Source organism: Oryctolagus cuniculus, chromosome 19, assembly GCF_964237555.1.
Source record: "Oryctolagus cuniculus chromosome 19, mOryCun1.1, whole genome shotgun sequence".
Lineage (NCBI taxonomy): Eukaryota > Metazoa > Chordata > Mammalia > Lagomorpha > Leporidae > Oryctolagus > Oryctolagus cuniculus.
The window spans coordinates 41,548,537-41,573,822 of record NC_091450.1 but is presented as its reverse complement, the minus strand read 5'-3'; the positions used below and the strand labels follow the sequence as shown (position 1 = coordinate 41,573,822).

The window sequence follows — 25,286 nt, the reverse complement described above, 5'->3', positions numbered from 1 at the left end:
GGCAGCGAAGACCCCTGTCGGCCCCCTCAGCCTCGGGGCCCCGCGGCCTAAGCCCCCAACTCACCGCCCCCGCGGTCTAAGTCCCAGGCACTGGAGGCCACCAAGGCCAAACGCTGGCCCCTGCCGCCCCTTACCTGGGCTTGGGGAGGTGCGGAAGGGCTCGGAGCGGCGAATTCGCGGACTCTGGTCAGTCGACGCGAACAGGCTCCGGCGGGCGCGGGCGGAGAACGGAGGCCCAGAGGGAGCGGCTGACAGATCCCGGAAACGGCCACTGCGCCTGCGCAGCGCGGCCGCCCGGCCGGGGTGCGCATGCGCACGGCTCTGGCGCGCAGTTGGGGGCTGAGCCGGGGGTGGCGGGGGCGGGCTGGGCGTCCGAGCTCCTGCGGTGGTCCCTGAGGAGCCGCGCCACAGAAGCGGGTGGAAGGTGCGGGCCAGGCAGCCGGAATATCTTCAGGATTACGGGACGTTTCCCAAGCGCTTGTGTCCCACGAGTGACTGAGGATTGGGGTCTTCGACCTTCGAGAAGGACTTGGAACAACCAAGTTTTTTCTCCCTGGAGAGAATCCGAGTCCAAACCCGTCGACTCGTGCGCTGCTGTTCCCTGAGGGCAGCCTCAGCCTTCGTCTCCACTGTGCCCCCTCTGAAAAACCTGAGACTCCACCCCCGAGGAACTTCTCGACCCTTCCTCAGCTAGAACCTCTTGTTCGCCACAGGAAATGAGAGTTGGGGGGACTTAGCAACTCCCCCGAAACCTGTGAGGAAAATGTGTTTGCTCAGCGGAGGGCAGTTTCGAAGGAATGCCCCGAAGCCAGCCTCCAGTGGGCGCTGCCTGGAAATCCCCCTCCCACGCCCGGCGTGTCTTTCCCTGCCAACATCTGAATGGAGGGTGGTGTTCACCAAGGTGAACTCGTCCGACACCCCAGTTTTGTACTTTAAGCGTGTTTGGAGTGAATTAATCCAACTGTTGGCGGCGCATTCATGCACTCGAAGTCACTGATTTTACTACAGTTTTTGGTCATAGGGGGAACAAGGACAGAGCAGGAAGGTCATTGTAAACCATAAACCACCCCCTCCTAGAGACAGCCTGGCAAAAGCAGGACAGCAGCGGTGGAAGCCAGGATTCTTCGTGGGTCTGCAGGTGGCGGGAGCCAGGCCCCAGGTGTGCGGGGTCGGTACCTGGAGTGAAAGACTAATAATGGTCTATTCAGATCCCACCTCTTTACAAAGGACAGTTCCTTATGTGAAGGAACATGAAGTCTGACTTGATAGTGGCAAAAACAAAAACAAACAAACAAACAAAAACCAGAAAGAAAAAGAAAGGTTAACCCCAGAAAAGTAACCGCATTTAACAGTAGTCTCTGATTCTACCATTTGAGTCAGCATCTTGTGTTTCAGCCTAAACAAAGCTTCCCATTTGATGTATTGCATATTTTATGTCATTCCAGACGGTGGAATCTTAGGTCTAAACGGGGCTCTTTAACCACCTTATTCTGTAAGTGAGGAAATAGCACCAGAAACTTGATGAAGATCAACATCTTCAAGGCAGGACCAGGGCTAGCTTCCTGCTCTGCTGTTTCCCAAGTGCTGTCATGTCCTGAGATAAGAGCCACTGTAGTTCCAAGGAGGGTGAGTTACTTTTAGTATTTGAGTTTTTCTTTTTTAGGCTTATGTAATGGCACTGAGTGAGTATTGAAAATGAAGACTGCCTTATAAAAAACTGATACCAGCGAAGGTGGTATTTAGAAGTGGGAATATGGGCAGAGACATTTGGCCTAGTGTTTAAGCCACTGGTTAGGCCTCTCAGATCCCATGTTGGAGTGCCTGGGGTTAAATCCTGGCTTCTGCTCCCAATTCCAGCTGTTAATGCAGATTGTAGGAGGCAGCAGTAGGTGATGGCTAAAGATTTGGGTCCCTGCCACCCACATGGTAGACCTGGATTGAGTTCTCAGTTTTGGCCTGGCTTAGTCCTAGCTGTTCTGGCCATATGGGGAGTGAACCAGTGATTGGGAGCTCGTTCTCTCTCTCTTTCTCTTTCTCTCAAAAAAAAAAAAAAAAAAAAAAAGTAAACAGTAATTGGAAAGAAGGTAGGGTTGGACACTCACATGGGATGATTTTGCTTACTTTATTAATTGGGTTGAATCAGGATTTTGTCAAGATTCAAGTCATTAGATATTAATTTAAATGAGTACTGACCAAGTGCCAAGTATTGATGCTGTTTTTTCTTTTTTTAAGGATTTATTTATTTATTTGAAAGGCAAAGTCACAGAGAGAGAGAGAGGCAGAGAGAGAGGCAGAAGCAGAGAGATTTCCCATCCTCTGGTTCACTCCCCAATTGGCCGAATCAGCTGGAGCTGAGTCCATCTGAAGCCGGGAGCCAGGAGCCAGGAGTCTTCCGGGTCTCCCACATGGGTGCAGGGGCCCAAGCACTTGGGCCACCTTCTACTGCTTTCCCAGGCACATTAGCAGGTAGCTGGATTGGAAGTGGAGCAGCACTCGAACCAGCCAGCACTCGAACCAGCATGGCACTGCAGGCAGTGGCTTTACCTGCTATGCCACACCACCAGTGCAGGCCCCTGATGCTTCTTGACTTATGATGAATTTATGTACAGATTAAAGCCATTGTAACTTGAAAAGATCATAAATAGAAAATGTATTTAGGAGCAGGTGTTTGGTGCCAAGCTTAGGACACTGATTAGAACACCTACATTCCATATCAGAGGGCCAGGTTTGAATCCAGGCTCGACTTCCAATTCCAGCTTCCCATTAATGCTGGGGGCAGCAGTCAACAGCTCAAGTAGTCGCCCTATCTCTCAAGTGGGAGACCTGGATTGAGTTCTCAGTTTCTAGCTTTGGCCTGACCAAACAACCCTGGCCGTTGTGGGCATTTGGGGGTGAACCAGCAGATGAAGGTCTCTTTGTCTCTGTGTGTCTTTCTGTCTTTCAAATAAATACAAATATTTTTTGAAGATTTATTTATTTGAAAGGTAGCGTTACAGAGAGACAGAGAGAGAGAGGTCTTCCATCTGCTGGTTCACTCCCCAAATGGCTGCAACGGGTAGAGCTGGGCCTATATGAAGCCAGGAGCCAGGAGCTTCTTCTGGGTCTTCCACATGGATGCAGGGACCCAAGGACTTGGGCCATCCTCTGCTGCTTTCCCAGGCCACAGCAGAAAGCTGGATTGGAAATGGAGCAGCTGAGAAGCCAGCGCCCATATGGGATGCCGGCACTGTGGGGGGCGGCTTTACCTACTCTGCCACAGCGCTGCCCCCTACAAATATTTTTAAAAATGTGTTTATTACCCCAAACTCACCAGCCATCAAAGCTTAGCAGGACATCACACTAGAATAGTGATCATGTCCCTTGATGATCGTGTGGCCGACCGGGAACTATGGCTTGTTGCTGCTGCTCAGCATTGCCAGAGAGCGTCTTACTGTGTATTGTTATCCCAGGAAAAGATCCAAATTCAATTTTTGAAGTGGAGTTTTTATTGTTTTTTGTGGCTTTTGCACCATCATAAAGTTGAAAAATGTAGGTCGAACCATCCTAAACCAGGACCACCTCTATTTCTCACTTTGTCGTAGATTCTTATTTTTATGTGTTAACATGATTAGACCAGGTACTGGGCCAAACATTATCCCGAGTCTTTTTGTGAAGGTGTTTTGGGTGACATTTAAATTGGTAGATCAAGTACAGCAGGTTGCCCTCCTTGATATAGATGAGTCTCATCTACTCACTTGAAGGCTTGAATCAAACAAAAGGCTGACCCTGTCTTGAGTAAGAGAGAGAGAGAGTTCTGCCTGACTGCCTTTGAACTAGAACATCAGCCCTGTCTGGTTCTACAGGAGCTTCAGCTTTTTTACTATTATTAATTTATTTATTTATTGAAAGGCAGTTACTCAGAGAGAGAGAAGGAGAGACACACACAGAGAGAGAAAGTTTCCATCTGCTAGTTCATTCTCCAAATGGCTGTAGTGGCTGAGGCTGGGCCAGGCCAAAGCCAGGTATGTCTTCTTTGTCTCCCATGTGGGTTCAGGGGCCCAAGCCCTTAGGCCATCCTCCGCTGCTTTCCCAGGTGATGGAGCAAAGACAAAAAGCCGTAGATCCATATTGACCCATCACCTACCTAACAACAAGCAGGCCCCTATTTCTCTGCCCTGCTAATACAGCCCCACCCTGCCTTGACCAGCCCTGCCCTTCCTTGTCCAGTTCCACCCTGCCTGGACTGCTAGACACACCACTATCTGAAGAGTCCAGCCATCAGCCTGAGCGCTCTCTCCCGGCAACTGAGGGCCAACTGGAGTTCCAAGATCCTGTGACTTGGTATGTTCTAGGAAATGCACACACAGCAGTTAGAGACCCTGCCACAAGAGGGCAGTGTTTGCACATTTGGGCAAATCGCATCAATAGAATCAACGTTATCTTAGGAGCTGCCTAGAGAGTGTCCTATTCAGAACTAATGCAAGTGTGACATGGCCTTTTGGGAAAATGGAGAGAGGCCCACCAAAGAAACAGTATCCTTCCCTCCACCACCCTGATAGGTGATTTCTGTCTGCCAGTGGGTGGGAAAGAGGTTGGAGTGTGAAAGATCTGTCATTTTCAATGTATTCTGAGGGCTATGAACTAGCAGGGAGCCTTCCAAAAACTAGAAAAGCGAGGAATGGAACCAGATCAGGGGCCAGAAGGTCACTGGAGAAACTTCTGTCACGTGGGGGAAAATTGAAGGACTTAGTAGTAGAAAACTTGAAGGGACCATGAAGACTGTCTCCCATTAAGGCTGTTCTGTAGGGTCTTTGTTGTCAAAACTAGGGTCAGCACGTGGACAGCATCGGGGGCAGGTCTCAGCTTGATCTAAGGAGGAATGTTCTGGCAATGTTACGGAGGACTACCTTGGGAGGCAGCTCATGTTGTCATTAATTCACTCCACACATAAGAGGGCACTTCAAAAAATTGTGGAAAGAAAGGGTTAAAAGATAAGTACATTTGACTGCAAAAAAAATCCAGGCGTATAAGGAAAAGTTCATACAAAATGGATATTATGAAAAAACTGCCTGGATTAAAAAATTTTTATAACAAAATAAAACCTTTAATTCATTTTCCACAAACTTTTTGAAGTACCCTTGTATTTACCACGTGCACGTATTTACCATGTGCACATTTCAGCCCTGGCACACTCTGGTTGCTGAGGGAACAAGAGAACACATGAAATGACCCGCGTCAGAGCTGCTCTGCCTGTGTCCAAGTCTCCTAGGAGACGATGAGGCCAAACCTGGAGGGCCCTGTGGGACCTGACCCATGAGAGGTCTTCATGTCCCCTCAGGCAATTCTGCAACTTTTTCAACTTTAAGGAACCTCATTTGTCTTCTGTTTTCTGATGAACCTTTTCAAAATTTGGAAAGAAGTTCACCAAAATTGCATAATTTTCATGGTTTCCAATAGAAGCAGGCCTATGAATTAGGAGAAGGAGATATAACAAAACGCTGATACTCAGCAATTGCATTGCCTCTGGATTTGGAAGTCTTAGAAAAATAAAATTTCTTCATTTGAAAACAAACTCTGGGGGTGTCTGTTTGACCTAGTAGTTAAGATGCCTGCATTTTGTATTTGAGCGTCTTGGTTTAATTCTGACTCTGGCTTCTGATTCCAGCTCCAAGCTAATGCAGACCCTGGGAGGCAGCAGCTCAAGTGGCTCAAGTGGCTGATTCCCTGCCACCCACATGGGAGACCTGGATTGAGTTCCTGGCTCCTGGCTTTGGCCTGGCCCAGCCCTGGCCATTGCAGACAATTGAGGAGTAAACAACCTGATGGGAGTGCTGTCTGGCTATTTCTCTCTGTCTCTCAAGTAAATAAAAAATAAAGACAAGCTCTAGTCAGCCTTTTTCATGTTTCTTTGATTTGAGCTGTATTGGGACAAGGCAGTAAAATATTCAAGATGAAGAATTCTTTCTAGAAACCGCCAGGTCACAGACATTCCACATGCCACCCTTGACATGAACTTGTAGGATCTCAAGTACAACAGACCTGTGGTTGCTCTCATGTAGATGCTGTATACCACACTCTGCTCTGAGAAGCCACACTAATTTTACGTCTTATTCTGGTAGTGCGTTTACACCCAAACCTGTTTTGTTCAGCGCCTTCCTCTCTCTGGGCTTGTACTTTCCTTTGCATAGTAAAGTTACTCAGGATAGGCTCACTTTTCGATTTTCATATCTTCCTCCTCTCAGTGCACTGCTGTTCACTCTGGAAGAGAGAGAGAGAGAGAGCGAGGGAGAGAGAAAAGAGTATGTGGGCTGAGCTGGGGATTCTGACATTTTTGCTCCCTTGTTGTGAGAAAGGCCCTTCTTGAGATGCTGGGCTACTTCTGCGCAGGCTTTCTTCCTCTTCAGATACCCTGGGGTCGTGGCTGGTTTGTTCTGCGTGAGGCTGGGAGGCGCTGAGAGCTGCTTTCTTTGGGCTTGGCATGGTCATGTAGCCTGAACTCTACACAGGCATCTGTGATCCCCTGGGACCCAGTGGTCCCTGAGTTGTGCTGTCTCTTGAGGGGCCAAGAGACTCGCTTCGCTGTTGTGGTGTGTTTTCCCAGGAGAAGAAAGCTACTGCTCATCAGACCCCACGAAAGGGGGGCTGTTGTGGCCATTTGTGGGGTGAACCAACGGAAGGAAGACCTTTCTCTCTGTCTCTCTCTCACTGTCTAACTTTATCTGTCAAATAAATAAAAAAAGTTAAAATATTTTATCAATGTTATGTTTTTGGTTTTAAATTTTAACCATTACCAGAAACAGATTCTTTGTTCTGTAAAATATACCCGACATGCATTGGAATGTCATAGTGTCAGTTGCTACAGAAATTTCTAAAATCTTCCAGTTTCTGTGCTTTTGTTGTCATCATGGGCAGTCAGGGACTACCCATCAAGTGACACTGCCCTGGACTCTGGTACAGGTCATGTCCCTGTGGATGTGGCTCCACCTAACCACCCTGGGGTGAACTAGATGCTCCTGTGAAATGCAGACAATGCGTCCCAGAACACTGGCCCACGGCCTTGTAGTATCCGTTTCCATCTCCCGCTCCACCAGATTGTGGACTCCAGGGAGAACGCTGGTTTCTCACTCACCTCTGTATTCCAGATCTCAGGCCTGGCCCATGTTCAGGGTTTGGTCAATGTATGCAGGAATGGATCTCATGCTGCCTTGGGAAACTAAGCCCTGTGGCTTGTGAACACGAAGGCAAGGTCTAGGCTCAGTGCTCATCAGCGCACTGGCTTCCTAAGACATCCCCACAACCCTGCGGCGGACCAGGGGAAACATGTCAGGAGGGAGGCTGGATCTGGACATGGACAGCAGACCTTGGCGGCCCAGCCCTGTCACCTCTGGGTGCTGATGGCAGGACTGCATCCTGAAGGAAGCAGAGCCTTGCTGTGACAGAGAAGTGGGATCAGGGCCAGTGGACTCCAGGAATAAAAAGTCGCCACACCACACCAGGACTGGTGAATGTGCTGGAGAGGAGCCCAATGCTGGGGGCTGAGGCTTAGCAGGTGGAAGGGACTGAAACACCTGTTGGGTCTGGGTGTGCTGGAAGCCTCGGGAATAGCCCCTGCCGAGGCAGGAACTCAACCGGAGGGTCCCTGTCAACCGGAGGGTCCCTTTCAGGGTTTTCCCCTGGAAGGAGGTGGTTATGTGTGAATGACAGGGCTCCATGGCCGGCGCCACAGCTCACTAGGCTAATCCTCTGCCTTGCGGTGCCGGCACACCAGGTTCTAGTCCCGGTCGGGGCGCCGGGTTCTGTCCCGGTTGCCCCTCTTCCAGGCCAGCTCTCTGCTGTGGCCCAGGAGTGCAGTGGAGGATGGCCCAAGTCCTTGGGCCCTGCACCCCATGGGAGACCAGGATAAGTACCTGGCTCCTGCCATCGGATCAGCGCGGTGCGCCGGCCGCAGCGTACCTGCAGCAGCGGCCATTGAAGGGTGGACCAACAGCAAAAGGAAGACCTTTCTCTCTGTCTCTCTCTCTCTCACTGTCCACTTTGCCTGTCAAAAAAAAAAAAAAAAAAAATGATAGGGCTCCAGAGGCAAGCTTCTGGTTTCCTTAGGAAAGAGGTTCGGTGTCTCATTTTTTGTTTCCTCCCTAGGCAAATGGTAAGATAAGGCCAAGCTGGAATTTAAAGATCAATGAACTTATCACATTTGGCTAAAATCCAGCCTGGCCACTGAGAGAAGGAGAGCTTAGTGAGTGGTGCACCTTACCCTCACTGAGAGCTGTTTCAGCCGGATGCTTGAACATAAGGCCAGAAATGATTCCTGGAACCCATGGAGCTTGATGCCTGGGCTCCATCCCTCCCTTTCCCTGCCCCCCAACTTGAACCAAGTCCTTGATTTTGAGTCGTGCTTGCTACCCCCAAGCAGAGGGCAACCTTATCTATCTCAACCGCAATTCAAATAAGGACAACTTGTCTTTCCATAGCACGGGGTTCATATGACTTGACTCATATAAGTCTCAGCTTCTCTGAGTTCATGCTCCTCACCTGACAAGTAGGGTACATAGAAGAGTGAAAAGCATTTGCCATGTGCCTGGCTCTTGTAAAAGTAGGAGAAAGTTCTGTTTCCTGGCCCCGTGTTTCTAGAAGGGCAGCTTTCAGCCATAGTGGTGGTTTTCAAACTCAATCTCAAGTCTCGGTCATCTGGAGGGCTTGTCAGACCCCAAATGCTGGACCCAACTCAGAGCTGCCAGTTCAGTAGGTCTGCAGTGAGGCCCAAGAATGGGCATTTCTTTTTTTTTTTTTTTGACAGAGTAGACAGTGAGAGAGAGAGACAGAGAGAAAGGTCTTCCTTTTGCTGTTGGTTCACCCTTCAATGGCCGCCGCGGCCGGTGCGCTGCGGCCGGTGCACCACGCTGATCCGATGGCAGGAGCCAGGTACTTATCCTGGTCTCCCATGGGGTGCAGGGCCCAAGGACTTGGGCCATCCTCCACTGCACTCCTGGGCCACAGCAGAGAGCTGGCCTGGAAGAGGGGCAACTGGGACAGAACCCGGCGCCCCGACCGGGACTAGAACCCGGTGTGCCGGCGCCGCAAGGCGGAGGATTAGCCTAGTGAGCCACGGCGCCGGCCCAAGAATGGGCATTTCTAACAGCTTCCCAGGTGACGTGGATGTTGCTGGTCCAGGGGACCATGCTTTGGGAATTGCAGCTGTAGAATAATGTTCTTTCCCTGTCTCCTCATCTTTCTCTTGCCTCTCTACTTCGGAAGGTGAGTTATCCTGTGCTTGGGAGAAGGAGCCAGGAAGGCAAGGCTGAGCCCCGTCTGGTGTCTCCTTTTGAGTTCTGGCCATTCTCCTTAGGAGAGGCTTGTTCCCCTTGGGAGCAGACCTGTGGTTGTTCAGTTCTGCATGTACCTTTCATTTGGAAGCAAAGTATGAGACCACCCTTGGTGCGTATGTTTGGAAGTCACATCCTCAAAGGAGAATTGTAACACTAGTGTTTTGACTTTCATGTACTGTATTATGGGAAAGTGGCAGCGGAGAAATTATTATTAATTCAGTTCTTTGTCTCACATGGAAGAAGAATTTCCAAGTGGACAATCAGAGAGATTTAAAAAGATTTATTAGAGTCAAAGACCAGAGGGGCATGGAAGGGGGCTTCCGAGAGAGGAAAAAACCCAAAGAACCCTGTGTCACTGGGGTTTTTAAGTATAATTTCTTTTTTTCTTTTTAAGATTTATTTTATTTATTTGAAAGACAGAGTTACAGAGAAAGGTAGAGACAGAGAGGTCTTCCATCCGCTGGTTCACTTCCCAGATGGCTGCAATGGCCGGAGCTGCGCCGATCCGAAGCCAGGAGCCATGAGCTTCTTCTGGGTCTTCCATGTGGGTGCAGGGGCCCAAGGACTTGAGCCATCTTCCAATGCTTTCTCAGGCCATTGCAGAGAACTGTGTTGGAAGTGGAACAGCTGGGACTCGAACCAGATGCCATCACTGCAGGCTGGGGCTTTAACCCATTGTGCCACAGCTCCGGCCCCTAAACTACAATTTCTAAGGGGGAGAAAATAAACTTGACAATCAGGTTGGCATTCAGTTACCAGGCAGGCACAAAACCCATCAAAAGACCTGATTTACAATTCTCCATCTTGTCTGGATGCTCAGGATAAAACAAAAAGCCATCCAGAAGGGTGGGATAGGTATTTGTTTTCACAATAAGCTATGAGCTCAGGAAGAGCTCCCTTGCTATTCTCTGGATAAACTTGGGCGGTTTGTTCCTGCACCCATATGGGATGCCAGCACTGCAGGCGGCGGCTTTACCGCCATAATGTTCCCCCCCGCCCCCATTGTTTTCTTCAGTTATTTCTGTCTTAAAGGGAACAGGAAAAGACTACTTTAAATGTCTTCCCTAGAACCCTGCCTGCACTCAGGGTAATGTAATGATTACTTCCTTGGTGTTGCAAATCTAAATCCAACCAGTAGGGAGGAAATCCCCAGTGAAGATTGACACTCGTACTGTGGGGCATGTACAAGATGAACACTCGTCACCTGTAAGCTTATGGATGTCCCTTATAGAGCATCAGTGCTGTAATGTCAAGTGGCATCATACATAGAAGCAGCCTTTCACTCAGATGGGGGACAGCTGCCACATGAGGGCTGCGGGAATCCAGAGTCGAGGGCTGCAGTGGAGGGGCCAGGAAGCTTGCAGTTCTCCTTGCCTGAGGTCAGGGTGTGGCAGAGGCTGGAAGCCAGGGAGCGAAGATGGCATGAGTAGGTGAGCACTACCAGGTAAACCCTGCTGCCAATTCTAGGAGCAAAGAAGGTGCAGGGAGGGTGAGCGTGGGCATTGAGAGTGGGGTCTACACCTACCGGCTGTGGCCTAGGACGTGGACGGCCTCACTCCTCTGAAAGGGTTTTGGAGGAGCCTGTCTTAGACACCTAGATGGAATCCACAGAGGTGATGCCCTTGCCGGCCACACAGTGGCTGGCACACAACTTGTTCAGGGTGGTGTCTGCCATGCAAGCCCACTCTTTGGTATCATCCAGTTAATGCACCATTTTCCTGTGTAGAGCCAGGTTCTGGTTAGCCTGCTCTCCCCATGACAATGGCAGGGTGGGAAACAGGGCATAAACCTAGGTTGTTCTGGGTATTTTTTTTTTTATCAGTTCTGCAGGTCCTGTAAGAGTCCAGTTGTCTTGTGAGGCAGTAGTGGCCAGGGCATCTCCCATTTGACACTTTGAGCTGATTCTGTTTGGCCTTGATGCCCAAATTTCTAAATGCTGCTTTGGTAATCAGTGGTTTTAGGCATCATCTCTCAGCATCCCACCATGAAGCTGAGGATTCGGCACTTTCCCCAGCCCCTACCACACATTGCCCATATCCTGGGCTGCCAATTCGGTGGTAATCATTTTGGTTAGAACCGTATTTGTTGTGGTTGTTGTTGTCAGAGCCAGATTTGCATTCAGCCTGGCTTTTATCAAACCTTTTGGGCAGAGCACTGGGTTTGTGGGTGGCTGATGAATTCAACCTGCAGGCCCAGAACTAGCAGGAAATCCAGCAGACTCACTCTTTGTGTCCTGGAAGGGGGAGTGTGTAGGACGTACACTAGAAGGTTGAGACCTGAAACTGCCATTTGCTAACCATTTGACTTTGATATTTACTAACAAAACATAAATATTCCAGTCTGGGTCTGTTTCCTTGTCTGTGCAGTGCACTAAGACTATCAGTCTTTCTGTCTCAGTGTCAGGAGGATGACATGAAAGACAGTCCTGTTCACAGTCTGACCAGGAGGGAGAGCTTTGCCCTGCCAGAGGCCCCCGCTGTCAGTGGAAGCAGGACACAGGCAGCCCAGCTCTTCTATGGGTTTAGATCACACCTGTAGTATGGCTGTGTTAGTGTGGTTTTCATGGGAAATATTTTGCTTTTTACATGTTCTTATCTCTGATGTACAGTGGCTGCTCCCCTTCCGACACAACACTGAGGACAAGGTTCCATGGGCATGGAGCTCACAAAGTCATCTTTGAGCCCCAAATTAATTATTCCCCTGTGGTTAATTCTTTTTTTTAAATTTTGTTTAAGGAATACAACTTCATGAATTTAATATATACAGATTTGGGGACATGATGATCCCCCCCCCACTTCCCTCCCATCCATACTCCCTCCTTTCTTCCTCCTTCCTCCTCTTTTCCCATTCTTATTTTTTAGAGACCAATTTTCAGTTAATTTTTATACTCATAAGCTTAACCGTACACTAAGTAGAGAGTTCACTGACTAGTGTGAAGAAAAAAGAGAAAAGAATAAAACCAAACAAATAAGAAAAACATTGTTCCTTGACAGTCAAGGCAAGGGCTGTTCAAAATCATCACATCTCAAAGTGTTAGTTTTGCTCCTATAGATTACATTTTAAGTACTTATTAGTTACCACAGATCAGAGATACCATATGGTATTTATCTTTATGTGACTGACTTATTTCACTAAGTATAATGGTTTCCAGTTGCATCCATTTTGTTGCAAATGACAGTATTTCATTTTTTTTTACTGCTGTGTAGTATTCCATAGTGTATATATACACCATAATTTCTTTATCCAGTCTTCAGCTGATGGACATCTGCATTGATTATATATCTCAGCTATTGAGAATTGAGCTGAAATGAACATGGAGGGTACAGATCACTCTTTCATATGCTGATTAAATTTCCTTTGGATAAATTCCCAGGAGTGGGATGGCTGGGTCTTATGGTAGGTCTGTATTCAGTTTTCTGAGTTATCTCCATATTGTCTTCCACAGTGGCTGTACCAGTTTACATTCCCCCCACCCTGTGGTTGATTCTAATCGAGGCAAGTGATGACCTGGGCTGGGAAGCAAGCGTCAGGGCGGAGGAGAGGGAGGCGCGGCGAGCACCCACTTCCTCCTCCATCTACTGCTTGTAGACCTTCGGCTTGGTCTGCAGCTCCTCCTCCAGCTCCTGCATGCACTGGTTGGTCTTGTGGTCCTCCTCTTTGAGGGGGCGCTCATTCTCATGCAGCATCTCCTCTCCACGTCGTTTCTGCTCACCCTCCAGTTCCGTGTCTAGTTCCTTGATCTGAGCGAGGAAGAGGAATGCGATGAGGGAGCTTGCGTTTTTCTGAACCTCAGAGTTGAGTGACCTTGGATGAGGCGTCACAGCCACAGTATCCACCTCCTGCCCCGAAGTGAGCAAATGAGCCTTGGACGAGAGAGGCAGACTCTGCCTTCCATGAGCCGTGCTGTGATCGTCACTGTTTCCTGAGCAGTGGGGGCGCCAGTGGGTTAGGCAAGGTGACTGAACCTTCTGGGTCCTTCCTGCTCTTCCTGCTTCTCATGGGGGAAAGACCAAGGTTTGTTTTCTTTATGTCAGAAATAAGAGACAGGAATAACACTGAGAATGAAGATAGAGGAATAGATGGGAAACTGCTGTGCTTGGCAGCTAAGCATTGTGTCTCTGTGTGGGAGGAAGACGACGGAGGAGGAGAGGAGAACTTTCAGGAAATGAATTAGAGTTGTTGACCTGGTTTCCTTTTCTTTCCTAGCACTCGCATAACTGAATGCCCCATCAAACACAGGTCATGTTTTTGGCAAAGGACACACCACCTCGTCAGGCCGGATGCCCCTCTCTTCTCTCGGGCTTAGCTCAGTGCTGCCCTCACCCTGACTTCCGGCTTCATGGTTGTGCGCTTTCCTCCTTTCAGAGCCAGCTGCCCAGCCTCCCCCTCTTAGCCTGGAGGTCTTTGGAGGTGACCTCATGGTTCTTGATTTTCTCCTGGCGCATGCAGTGGCTCTGCTCTTGCCGGAGTTCTTCTTCCATGTGGGCAGCCTGAGAGGTGGAGACAAGAGCAAGGGTTGGAGCTCCCTGCTCCCCAGGCTCGTTGTGCCTTTGAGAGACAAGGGGACTTGTCTCCTGGTCTCTGGGAAGCCAAGTGGCTGGCAAGAGGATCCTTGATGACAAACAGCTGGCTTTGGTGAGGGGGTGCCCCTGCTCCTGTGTGCTACTAAGTGAGGGGAGGAGGCAGGCTCCCCAACCCCATGGACTCCTGCCGGTGGAGGCCACTCTAACCAAACCCTTTGCTGCCACCTCCATGAGGGGCAAGCATGGAAGGTGCTGGTTCAAGTGCCCAGGTTCCAGCCCCAACACTTGCACGGACATGGGATGAATTCCTTGCCTCCCTGAGATTTGGTCTTATCTCTAAAACAGGGTCATGATCCCTCTGTGTGTTATTCACATTTGGAGATGTATTTGGGTAAAATCATAGGAGATGATAAGGAAGGAAGCATTTAGCCGTGCTGGTAAGGGACTGAGCTATGAGCAGGAAATAGTACCAAGCGCTATCACTGGCAGCAGATAGGGGTCCCTGGATAAGCCAGGGAACTCCTGAGCCACAGCTTTTCATTTGTAAAGTGAATGTCCATTTTTTAAAAATTGGGTTAGTTGTCTTTTTACTGTTGTGCTCAAGGAAGGGGGCCCTGGCTATGTCCCCGCCCCTGCAGGCCTGCCCCACGTGTCCACCCTCAGACTCACCCTGCAGGGTCTTGCTCTCCTTCTTCACAGACTCAAGGGACTCCAGGATCTCCTTGATCTTGAAGCTCTCAGGTGTCCATGTGGTGCAGCTTCTGTGAGCTGTCCCCCTCCACCTGCAGCACCTTACATTCTGCGGCCGCCCAGTCAGCATCGTGGTGAAGATCCATTGCTTCTTGTCCAGGGTGGCGGCTGCAGTGTTGGCCTTGGGCAAGGTGGAGATCGTGTTCTGGGACCAGACATTTCTGTCCCCTTCCCCTTCCTTCTGTCTCCTACCCAGCCTCCTGTCCTTCCATCCCGCAGTAACTGTGGTGACCATAGACTTCTTAGGAATTGGGATATAATTCAGCACTCGTGGTATAAGCACAGAACAAAGTCTGCAAATAGCTGGATTCAAGTTCTAAAACATATTTTTAATTGTTTACTTATTTGAGAGGCAGAGTTACAGGCAGAGGGAGAAACAGATCTTCCATCTGCTAGTTCACTCCCCAAATGGCTGCAATGGCCGGGGCTGAGCTGATCCAAAGCCAGGAGCTTCGTGAGTGCAGGGGCCCAAGTACTTGGGCCATCTTCTACTGTTTTCCCAGGCTACAGCAGGGAGCTGGATCAGAGGTGGAGCAGCCTGGACTGGAACCGGCACCCATATGGGATGCTGGCACCACAGAGGGAGACTTAACCTACTGTGCCATAGCACTGGCTCCCAGTTCTAAAACTTCTGCTGATAGATATGTGACCTCAGGCAATCCACTTTATTTCCCCAGGCTAGAATTTTCTCAAACCTTCCCAGATTTATGACACTCGATCCAATTTGCCATAGCATATTTCTCTAGAACACAGTGATATACATTACACAGCACTAACTTTTTTTTTTTTTTTTTTGACAGGCAGAGTGGATAGTGAGAGAGAGAGAGACAGAGAGAAAGGTCTTCCTTTTGCTGTTGGTTCACCCTCCAATGGCAGCCACGGCTGGCGCGCTGCTGATCTGAAGGCAGGGTGCTTCTCCTGGTCTCCCATGGGGTGCAGGGCCCAAGCACTTGGGCCATCCTCCACTGCCTTCCTGGGCCACAGCAGACAGCTGGCTTGGAAGAGGGGCAACTGGGACAGAATCCGGCGCCCCGACCGGGGCTAGAACCCGGTGTGCTGGTGCCGCTAGGTGGAGGATTAGCCTATTGAGCTGCGGCGCCGGCCACACATCACTAACTTTAAAACTGACTATTCTTTTTTTTTTTGACAGGCAGAGTGGACAGTGAGAGACAGAGAGAAAGGTCTTCCCTTTGCTGTTGGTTCATCCTCCAATGGCCGCCGCGGCCGGCGCACTGCGACCAGTGCACCGCGCTGATCCAAAGGCAGGAGCCAGGTGCTTCTCCTGGTCTCCCATGGGGTGCAGGGCCCAAGCACTTGGGCCATCCTCCACTGCCTTCCCTGGCCACAGCAGAGAGCTGGCCTGGAAGAGGGGTAACCGGGACAGAATCCGGTGCCCCGACTGGGACTAGAACCCGGTGTGCTGGCGCCACAAGGCGGAGGGTTAGCCTAGTGAGGCGCGGCGCTGGCTAAAACTGAATATTCTTAGACTATTTCTGCATGGACTTTTCATGTTTCTCATAACTCCCCAGCAACTGCATATGCATTTACTGTTGTGCAAAAATTAGATTTTGTAAAGTTTTGTTTAACTTCTAAATTTGAGGAACTTAAACCCTTTTGGGTTTCAGGCCTTCCCTCCCCCCCACCCGAAGCTTTTTGTGTGGATGTGACCTTCCACCTGTGTGACCCCTGGACCTGGCCACGTTCTCCAAATGGGCTGAACATGGCCTCTCAAGGCCTGAATCATGATCCTGTCCAGACCAGACCCAGGTGGGTGTGCGCCAGTGGAAACCTTACTGAATTTGGGAAGGGTCTGGCACATCAATCTGAACCGGGGACGCATATGGAGTTATATTTAGCAAGAGAAATGGAGAAGATGCGGCACACCACTTCCTGGAGCACATTTGACTGTTCTTATGGACCTGTGTAAATGCTGCGGGCCCTCTGCATCCGTGGGCTCTGTGTCCACAGATTCAGCCAGCCGTGGAGGCTCTGAGCAGCTCCCGATGCAGCTTCTCAGAGCAGGAGGTGGAGATTACAGGAAGGCAGATTTAGACCTACTGTAGGAAGGAGCTTTAGAAAGTGTTGCTAGGGCTGGAAGGCACTGCACATCGGTGCTGCTTGTATCAGCTGAAACTGGAGGCACCAGCAGGCTGGCTGGGGTCCGCTCCGCGCCCGGGCCCTGGGTGTCCCACACACAGGGTCAGCAAGAGCGTAGCTCAGAGCCACAGTCACAGGTCTGCCCTTACTTCCTCAGGGCCATCAAGCAGGGTATCTGTCTGCTTCTGTAGTTTTTGAATGAGGAAGAAAGCTTGAAGGAGATGAGGGTGCGTTGCTACAGCGCTGGCAAGCTGGCAGAGTGGAGACCTTTACCACTGAGCATGGGCTCTGTCCTGAGCATTGCCCCCAGCCCGCTGGGTTTCAGTGAAGCCTGGGGATGATTTTTTTTTTTTTTGAGGATATCCAGAGCTTTATTTTGTAATGCAGAGGCCACACCATGGCCCCAACTGGGGATGATTTTTAAGATTTATTTATTTTTATTTATTTATTTGAAAGGCAGAGCTACAGAGAGGCAGAAAGAGAGAGGTCTTCCATCCACTGGTTCACTCCCCAAATGGCTGCAATTGCCAGAGCTGGACCAATCCAATCCGAAGCCAGGAGCCAGGAGCCTCTCTGGCTCACCCACGCTAGTGCAGGGGCCCAAGGACTTGGGCCATCTTCTACTGCTTTCCCAGGCCATAGCAGAGAGCTGGCTCGGAAGTGGAGCAGCTGGGACTCGAACCGGTGTCCATATGGGATGCGGGCACTGCAGGCAGCAGCTTTACCTGCTATGCCATAACGCCGGCCGGAGGATGCTTCTTGAGCACCTCAGAGTCAGGGAAGCCGTGTCTGGAACCTGAGCCACAGCTCCCGATGTCCCTGCAGGCAGCCTGAGGGCATCGGGCAGTCCTTAAAGGGGGACCTCAGAGCTGGCAGTGCACAGAGTGGGCGCCTTTGTCCCGCCTCTCTGTCCTCCTCTTACAGGAGCCCTCTGTGCTCTTCCTTCTGCTGATCTTGATCCTGGCCCCAGCAGTGGCTGGTTGTCTTGAGCCACCCATGAACCCTTCTCGGCCCACCTGTCCAGCCCAGGAGGATGCTCACTCGGTCTCCTCCAGCTCCTCGGTCCTCTGGATGGCATCGGTCTCAGACTTGGTGCTCCAGGTGGTCACCTGGGTGTTGAGCTTGGACATGAGGTGCTGCAGCTCTGACTTGTCCCCCTGCCCCTCCTCCAGCAGGTCCAGGTCATGCTTGGTGCTGGCGAGACTCACCACAGCCATGCTGTGAGACTGTGGACAAGCTGGGCAGGAGCCACTGCTTAGGATATATATGACTCTGACTCCACAGTGACAGCAGGTAAAGGTGTGATTGCACGGTACAAACTGTTGGGTTTTATTTTCCTTTTCTTCCAAGTGTTGGCCATAAGAGTGTATAATTCTGTTTAGATCTACCCATCACATGCTTCAGTTTCGTGGTTAACTTTTTACTTACTACGGTACAATATTATTTTTCATGTTCCGTCTGCAGCTTTATAACCTATGACTTGAGCAACTCTGTCACCACCAACTCCATCCCTAGGCAAACCTTCAACTCTTCATCCAGGTGGCTCTTGTAATCATCCACTTGCCATGTCAGAGAAGTCTTTAGCCAGAAGATTTGATTGAGCCGGCTCTGGGAGTCCTCATTTTCCCAGCTCAGTTCACTGTTTTCGGCTGGGTAAAAAGGGGATGGAAGGAAGAGTAGGTGGAGAACTCGCTCCCCAGCCAGCCAGATCCCGGATTCCCCAGGGCATTTGCTCCTAAAGTACCCAGTAAACATGGTAGCTTGGCCAACCGAGCTGGAAAGGGAGCACAGTGAACCACGATGCCACCGCCTAGGTAAGGGTTCCCAGGAAGGGAGCAGTGCCCAAGGGTTGTCAGCATCCATGTCATGTGTGTGCAACTGGGGCCTCAGGTAACAAAGCCCCCAGCCCCTGTCAGGAGATACAGCAATGAACTTGGGAGGAAAGAGCGGGGCAGCGTTTACCTTGAAACCACCCCCAGCCAACTCTCCCGCCAGAGGCTGGGGAGGTTCACGGTGTGAGGAAGAAGAGCCAGGGCTTCCAGTCCTACTCTGAGTCACTTCAGCTCCCCAACATCTGCTTTTCTTACCCATCAAATGGGGATGTTGGTTTGTTAGAAGTATTCAGAATGTGGTAAGCCCGGCCTTAGGGTGCCCACAAGTTCTCTTCCTGTCACGGAGCCCTTCCTAAGGCCCCCAGGGAGTACCGAGTTCTCTCGGGGAAGGCACCTCTGACTTTCTGCTTACTCCTGATGAGAGCCCAGCCTCTGCAGAGGTGGACGGTCACTTGTGTACTCTCAGATTGCAAGTGGTTTTTGTCAGAGAGGCACAAGCTTTCTTCTGTCTACCAAGCTAATCCCAGAGGCGCCAGCGTTACCGTCCTGCAGGCCACAGGGCAGTTTTGCGTTTTTCTTACATTCATTTCCTGGCTGACTGTGTCAATCTCTGCTTCTCAAATGCTCTTTGAAGGCAGCTTTATCCTTTTTCTGGTTCCCTCACTGATGAATTAAATAAAGTCTTGACATGTGTGCACTTTATATGAGTATGTGGGTCATATCTTGAAGTGTATAAAATTGTATCCCCTGGGTATTAACATCCCTCCTGCTGATCTCCTGGAGCAGGTGAGAGAGATCGGAAAATGCTTGCAATGGAGTTCCCTTTTGTACCTTGTGAAGGTGTTACCTGGAGCACTCAACAGGTGGGATCCAGTCCCCTTCTGTCTTCCCACGGGCATAGGATGTGAGGACACAGGTACTCCTCCTATTCCCCTGAGCATCTCTGTTTCTTTCCATGCCCTGCAACTCGAGAACATGGCGGGGAGGAGCAAGCTCACCTCGGAGGCAGGTGCTAATGGTGTTAATTTCCTCCTGGTTTTGCTACAGCTCTGCCACCTTGCCATTGGTTTCTGACAAGCTGTCTTCCAACTTCCCGGCTTGGGCCTCAGCACTCATCAGCTCAGGAGGAATGAACTTGGTGGAGAGACGGTGGGGGACGGGGAGTCCCATCAGGACTCTGCCCTGCCTCCTAGCCCTTCCTCCTGGGCGGCCTCCCAGAATGTCCTGGAAACGCCACAGTGGCTCACCGTTTTCTATCAACATGAACCCAGAGCCTTTCGGTTGACTTACAGCTCCTCATTCTCTGGCCCATTCGCTCATTCCCCCTTTCACAGCCTCCAGGGCTCCTGTAGACCAACCCCCGGTATGATGCAGTGGGCTGATTTAAGAAAACACACCAGGGCCGGTGCCGCGGCTCAATAGGCTAATCCTCCACCTAGCGGCACCGGCACACCAGGTTCTAGCCCCGGTCAGGGCGCTGGATTCTGTCCCGGTTGCTCCTCTTCCAGGCCAGCTCTCTGCTGTGGCCCGGGAGTGCAGTGGAGGATGGCCCAAGTCCTTGGGCCCTGCACCCCATGGGAGACCAGGAGAAGCACCTGGCTCCTGCCTTTGGATTAGCGCAGTGCGCCGGCCGCAGCATGCCAGCCATGGCGGCCATTGGAGGGTGAACCAACAGCAAAAGGAAGACCTTTCTCTCTGTCTCTCTCTCTCACTATCCACTCTGCCTGTCAAAAACACACACACACACACACACACACACACCAGGAATAGCACAGGGGTCTGTGGATAAAGCAGGAACTGCAGATGCCTCAGGCCTGTGGCTGGGCCTGAGATCCTCGAGACATCGTCTTCACTTACTTTAGTTTTTTATTTGAAAGGTAGAGAGAGATCTTCTACCTGCCGGTTCACTTCCCAAATGCCCATAGCAGCCGGGGCTGACCAGGCTGAAGTCAGGAGCCTGGAACTCAGTCCAGGTCTCTCATGCGGGTGGCAGAGACCAAAGTACTTTGGCCTTCCCCTGTTGCCTACCAGGGTGCACGCTAGCAGGAAGCTGGATTGGAAGTAGAACTGCACATGAACCCAGGTACTTGGATCCAGGATGCAAGCGTCATCTCCACTGAGCCAAATGCCCACCCCTCTGCTTAGCTTGGGAACCTCTCCTCCCTAGTGTCCCAGGAGGCCCTTCGCGTGGCAGGTGCTCAGCAAATGCAGGTCGAATGGCTTTCTTCATAGTCTTCTGACATGGATCACTTTTATTTTTTATTTTTATCCCCTTACTAGTCTCTTAATTCCTTGAGGACATAGTTAAACTAGTGTAATGATCCTTGTAATAGGGCATTTATCAAGCATTTCTTACATACCAGGGACTCTACTCACCCTCACCGTAGTGTGTTAAGCGAAGATGTCACTTTCACTTTTTTTAAAAAAGATTTATTTGAAAGGCAGAGTTACAGAGAGAGAAGGAGAGGCAGAGGCAGAGAGAGAGAGAGAGGCAGAGAGAGAGAGATGTTCCATCCATTGGTTCACTCCCCATTGGCCGCAATGGCCGGAGCTGCACCGATCTGAAGCCAGGAGCCAGGAGCTTCTTCCAGCTCTCCCACGTGGGTGCAGGGGTCCAAGGACTTGGGCCATCTTCTACTGCTTTCCCAGGCCACAGCAGAGAGCTGGATGGGAAGTGGAGCAGCTGGGACTCCAACCGGCACTGCAGGTGGTGGCTTTACCCGCTACGCCACAGCGCCGGCCCCCACTTCCACTTTTGAGAAGAGGAAACTGAAGCACCTTTAGGTTATGTAGTTTAGGTCAAACAGTCAGCCAGTGCAGTCTGTGATGGATTCTTCCCAGCCCCCTCACAAGGTGTAGAACGTGTGTCAGGCCCGTTGGCAGCTCGCCACGTTTGGTAAGGAGCCGAACGCCGGGTCACTTCCCTCACCTTGGACTTCTGCAGTGTCCATGCTGGCACTGAGGTCGTCGATCTCAGCCTCCATGACCTGCTTGTCCTTGTCCAGCTTGGACTCGATCCTCTGTAGGTTCTCCGCGTGCTTCGTCAGCTCAGCCGTGGAGTCCATGTGCTTCTTGCACAGCGTGGAGGCTGTGGCCTCGCTCTGCAGGGCCGCCTCCACCAGCTCACGCCACAGCTTCAGCACTCGGCCTCCCTCTTGTGGTTCTGCCGTCTGGGGCAGAGGAGGAACAGAGCTTAGCAGAACTGGCTGGTCCTGGCATCTGCTCACTGGTCCCCTGATATTCCTGCACCCCACCAAGAGAGTGTCCTGGTGAAATTTGTCAGCCTTTGGCCCTGGATGGGTTGCCCATAGGAAATGTTTAGATAGTGTGTGCTGAACTGTACTTCCCAAAAGATATATCCAAATCCTAACCTTGGGCATTTTATTTGGAAATGGGGTCTTTGCAGAAGTAGTTAGTTAAGATTAGGGTAGACTGTAATCCCATGAGTGGTCTCCTTTTTTTTTTTTTAAATAAACTTTTTTTTTTTTTTTGACAGGCAGAGTGGACAGTGAGAGAGAGAGACAGAGAGAAAGGTCTTCCTTTGCCGTTGGTTCACCCTCCAATGGCCGCCACGGCTGGTGCACCGCGCTGATCCGAAGCCAGGAGCCAGGTGCTTCTCCTGGTCTCCCATGGGGTGCAGGGCCCAAGCACTTGGGCCATCCTCCACTGCACTCCCTGGCCACAGCAGAGAGCTGGCCTGGAAGAGGGGCAACCGGGGAGTTGTCTCCTTTTAAGAAGGGGGAAGTGTGGACTCAGGGAGACACACAGATGAAAGTTGTGTGATGACAGAGTCAGAGACTGGAGTGCTGCAGCTATCCCAGAAGCACCAAGGATTGCCTACAGTCACCAGGAGCTAGGAGGGATTCTCCCTCAGAGCCCCCAGGAGCCCCCAGCCTTGCCAGCACCTTCATTTTGCCATTCCAGCCTCCTGACTGAGAGAATGAATTTCTGTATTTTTAAAATTTTTTTAATTTTTAAAAAATTTTATTTAAGGAATACAAACTTCATGCATTTAATATATACAAATCTGGGAACATGGTGATTCTTCCTCTCCTACCTCCCTCCCACCCTTCTTCCCCCTCCCTCTCCCTTTCCCATTCTTACTTTTCACAAAAGTCAGTTTTCAGTTAATTTTATACTCATAAGATGAACTCCATACTAAGGAGAGAGTTCACCGAATAGTATGAAGAAAGTCTGATGATTTTTTTTCTTTTTTGCAGGCAGAGTGGACAGTGAGAGACAGAGAGAAAGGTCTTCCTTTGCCGTTGGTTCACCCTACAATGGCCGCCGCGGCTGGCGCACCACGCTGATCCGAAGCCGGGAGCCAGGTGCTTCTCCTGGTCTCCCATGGGGTGCAGGGCCCAAGGACTTGGGCCATCCTCCACTGCACTCCCGGGCCACAGCAGAGAGCTGGCCTGGAAGAGGGGCAACAGGGACAGAATCCGGCGCCCCGACCGGGACTAGAACCCGGTGTACCGGCGCAGCAAGGCGGAGGATTAGCCTAGTGAGCCGCGGCGCCGGCCCGAAAGTCTGATGATTTGTTAAGCAGCCCCAGGAAAAGCAACCCTCTCCTTCACCCATGTGTAACTTTGACGTTCTCCACGTGTGGACCATGGCCCAGGGAATTGGTGTGCCCTGGGAGCACATCAGAAATGCAGAGTGCTTGGACCAGCCCTGTTGAACTAGGATCTGTGTGTGTGTGTGTGTGTGTGTGTGTGTTTAAAGATTTATTTATTTTATTTGAAAGACAGACTTGCAGAGAGAGCAGCAGAGATAGAGAGATCTTCCATCCTCGGGTTTACTCCCCACGTGGCAGCAACGAAGCTCCTGATCTGAAGCCAAGAGCCAGGAGCTTCTTCTGCGTCTCCTGCGTGGGTACAGGGCCCAAGCATGTGGGCCATCCTCTGCTGCTTTTGCGGGTGCATTAGCAGGGAGCTGGATCAGAAGTGGAGCAGCTGGGACTTGAATCAGCATCCATGTTGGATGCTGGTGCCACGGGCGGCGGCTTTACCCACTACGCCACAGCGCCGGACCAGATCCCAAGGATCCATGTGCCACAAGTTTGAGATTCTCAGATCTCAGTCAACCCTGGACTCTGGGGATTCCCTGCTTGCCTCCCTGACCAGCCAGTTCTCCTCTCAGGCCTCTCTGCAACCCAGCTCCCATCAGGCAGTCCCTCCTCCCTGGCCTAGCTCTCGCAGCTCCCAATCCCCACCTCCTCCTGTTCTTTTGGCCTAGAAGCAGTAGCAGCCCCGGTGCTGTCAGTCTCTGGCACCTCAGCGCCCTGTTGTTTTTCTTGGCCTCCCATGGTTCATGCCTTATCATTCAAGCCACCTAGACTGGTATTTCTTGCCAGGACACTGACCATGGCCAGGCACCGGCTTTGCCTCTGGACACACGCCCACTGTGAGAGGCCAGGGGGTGATAAGCAGGCCCAGAGTCCAGGCAGCAACTGGGAAATGACACTCGGCCTTTCAGGGACAGAAACGCCCATCCTGCTTCCTGCTGGGGCTGAGGGTCTGTATCTGTACGAGAGCTGACCACATAAACTAGAAGCACTCAGGTGCATTAGAAAAAGTTGTAGCTGGGCATCGAGAGCCATGGCTGAGACTCCAGCCCCCACCTCCCTCTCGGAGGGGTGCCCTCGGGGTACTGGGCTCACCATGTTCATGGTATTAACCGTGTCTTTTATTTTTTGAGTACTTGTGCTTTGACTCTGGGAGCCTAGAGGGATGGCCCCTCCCACAGCCAGCCTGTTCCTAGAGAGAGCAAATAACTTGCCCTACAGTGTCCTGTTCTAATACAGACCCACCTGTCTAGAGCCCACCCCTCCAGCCACCTCCTGTGTGGGCTTCTCACCTTCTACTACCCACCTCCCCAGTCACTCTGCAGTAATGGTGGGTAGGCCGTCATCACCTGCCCTAATCACTATCCAGTAATAGTGGATAGGCTATCATCACCTTCCCTAACCACTCCACGGCTGGTGCCAGACTACTAGGCTCATCCCTACTCCCCAGAACTCTCCACAATTATTCAAACCAGACAGTCCTATGCATGCCCACCCTGCCTTGCCTGTTCCCACAGAGAGCAAGGTAAAGGCTCTTGCCCACTTTCCCCATCTCTGCTGCCTCTTGGACAACTCCAGTGCTTCCCAGTATGGCCCTGCATGGTGTGTTGGCCCGTTCCTCTGGGGAATGGTAGCAGTTATCCCCTGACATGCTGGCCCTACTCTAGCTCACATGTTCCGTTTATTCACGATATTTAAAACACCTGCCGGGGCTGGTGCTGTTGTGTGGTAGGTTAATCCTCTGCCTGTGGTGCCGGCATATGGATGCCGGTTCATGTCCTGGCTGCTCTTTTTCCTATCCAGCTACCTGCTAATGCACCTGGGAAGGCAGTGGAAGATGGCCCAAGTGCTTGGACCTTTGCATCCATGTAGTGGACTCAGAAGAACCGCCTGGCTCCTGGCTCCAGATTGGCCCAGCTATGGCCATTGCAGCCATCCGGGGAGTGAACCAGCAGATGGAAGACCTCTCTCTGTCTCTCCCTCCCTCTGTGTGCAACTCTGCCTCTCAAACAATTAAATAAAGAAAGAAATCTTAAAACAAAACAACACACCTGCCCCTGCATCCAGCTTGTCTCATTACTGAACTATGGAGCCCCAGCAGAAAGTGGACTGAGTCAGCCCCTCTCACTTCTATTTCTAGCCATTGGCTTCCCCTCATGTCAGTCCCAGGAACTGAGCAGTCACCAGCTGGTCTTTGTCCTACTGCTCACAA

The 25,286-nt window shown here is 51.0% G+C and overlaps 1 protein-coding gene across 1 annotated transcript in view; it reads right to left on the bottom strand.

Annotated features, from left to right (window-relative positions):
* Positions 1-290, bottom strand: part of ARPC1A (actin related protein 2/3 complex subunit 1A) — a 28,602-nt gene extending 28,312 nt beyond the window's left edge. The window contains exon 1 of the mRNA XM_002721868.5: positions 135-290. The gene's annotated coding sequence lies outside the window, so the exon portion shown is untranslated. The remainder of the gene's footprint in view (positions 1-134) is intronic.
* Between the last annotated feature and the right edge of the window lie 24,996 nt (positions 291-25,286).